Genomic DNA, 1,951 nt, shown 5'->3' on the forward strand with positions numbered 1-1,951 from the left:
TTGTTGATTCAATTAAAAGAAAACTCGCTATACCCGGCTCTGCATATTCATGCATTTATGCTCGTAGCCTACTTTCAATGTTTGTACTATGTTGCAATTCAAAAAATGGGCCGCCCTGGTGGGAGCACACCCAGATGCAAACGGACGAGCGGACAAAATATGTCCGTGGGCCGACGCAAACGGACGCTTGCGACCACTTTTGGGCGTCCGAAATGCGTCGCGCCCCGCTGGAGATGCCCTTACGGAGCGAGTCCGTGCGAGTCGATCACGGGACGCGTCGCAGATTCCGTCTTGGGGTCCCACCTCACACCAGACCAGAAAGACGCGCGTGTCCTCCATCTCCCCATTCATTCGTTCATCCCGTTCGCCATTCTATTCCCCAAGCTGTGTCTCTAGGGTTTCGGCGCCGATTTTTGTTCGCTGCTACGAGCGGTGCGACGAGCACTCAGGCGGGACAACGAGGCGTGCGGAGGGCCTCGAGCTCGTCGTCGCAGAGATACCTGCGCGCTATGGCCGGGAGACCGCCGGCAGAGAGCAAGGCGCGCGGGAGTGCGCCGAGCTCGTCAACGGAGAGCGACCCGTGCGCGAGGGTGGGGTGCTCGGCGACGAGGAGCAACGGAGAGGGCGTCGACCTCGACGGAGAGTGCTGGAGCGCCTGGGGAGCTCGGAGACGGGAGATCGGCGATGGTGAATTCAAGATCGCGGGACCTGAGGTAAGCTCCAGTGTTCAAATCCCCCAGTCACGGCCGTGCTTTTGACGATTATGTGTCATAGAAATGTGAATCCATGTGTATTTTAGACCAATTTTGCCCCCTTCGTGTTCTGGCTTGGTATCTCCCGTGTTGGTTTGCGGTGGATGAAACTTTGTGTGTGCAGTGTGCACACAATATGCTTAATCAGACCATGGCGTAATTAAGTTGGGGTAGATCTTGGAACGAGGAGTACCACCTTATCTGCAAGGTGAACTAGGCATCTTCTCTTTGATTCGATTCGCTGTGGTTTGATTCGTTGATGCAAAGCATCCTGTTACTTGGGTTAACACTGTTTAGTTAAAAATGTTGAGAATTCGTTTCAGTTGTAACTGTCTTGAACTTGTGAACTATCTGGCAGCAATTTTCAGTTTATGATGTGTTGTGAATGTTCTGATGGATACATATGCTTAGAAGATTGATTAGATTTATCATTTATCTTGCTTGTTTTGAACTTGCTTGGACCCGTGGTATTGAGTTAGTTTGCCTCTGTTTTGTCTTGAAAGATGGATTTCTATCTTACTTGTGCTGCTGTTACCATCTGACCATGTTCTGGTCTTATTCTAGGATAACGAGGAGAAGAACGGAAAGCTGTGGCCTTGTTCTTCGAATCCATTGTTTGTTGTTTATCAGTCGCAACAATGTGACAGTTAGAATTTCTATAGCAGCGCTCTGTTTATGATCATCTTGTTATATGATTGTCAAAATAAGGGGTTAACTTGTTCAATGCCAAGTGCATATCTCTACATAGCAGTCCGAGAGTAAAGTGCAGTAAATAGTTTCATATTTATTTAAACTTCACTGCAAGAGAGCATTGTTCTGCAGCACAAAAACTTTAGGAGATTCTTTTAAAATTCCTATAGACTATGTTGTTTTAATATGGACCTTTTTGTTAGTACCGTTGTTCTGAAATATAAGCCTTCTTCAAATAAAGATTGAATTTGTTTTTATTCTATATCTGAGGGTTTTGTGTTTTCACGTCAGATTTTTTTTTAAATCCTAAAATATATACCGCCGGCGCATAGAGCTGTTTGCCAGCGGTAACTCAATACCCCTGGCGGATTGGAAAGTGTCGGCGGTAAATAATACCCCCGGCGAGTTGGATGAGGCGTTGGTGATAGTCTGGGTTACCCCCGGCGGTTTGCAATGCCCTTACCGCCGGCGAGGTGATCGCCGGCGAATACGAAGGCACCGGCGGTAAG

At 47.9% G+C, this 1,951-nt stretch overlaps 1 long non-coding RNA gene across 1 annotated transcript; it reads left to right on the forward strand.

Moving 5' to 3' along the window:
- Nucleotides 1–246: 246 nt before the first annotated feature.
- LOC139836062 (uncharacterized) lies at nucleotides 247–1,699 on the forward strand. Its single transcript, XR_011751958.1, has 2 exons — nucleotides 247–713; nucleotides 1,317–1,699. It is a non-coding gene; the product is annotated as an uncharacterized lncRNA (long non-coding RNA).
- Nucleotides 1,700–1,951: the final 252 nt, after the last annotated feature.

The sequence above is a fragment of the Lolium perenne genome, chromosome 2 (assembly GCF_019359855.2).
Source record: "Lolium perenne isolate Kyuss_39 chromosome 2, Kyuss_2.0, whole genome shotgun sequence".
NCBI classification, from domain to species: Eukaryota; Viridiplantae; Streptophyta; class Magnoliopsida; order Poales; family Poaceae; genus Lolium; species Lolium perenne.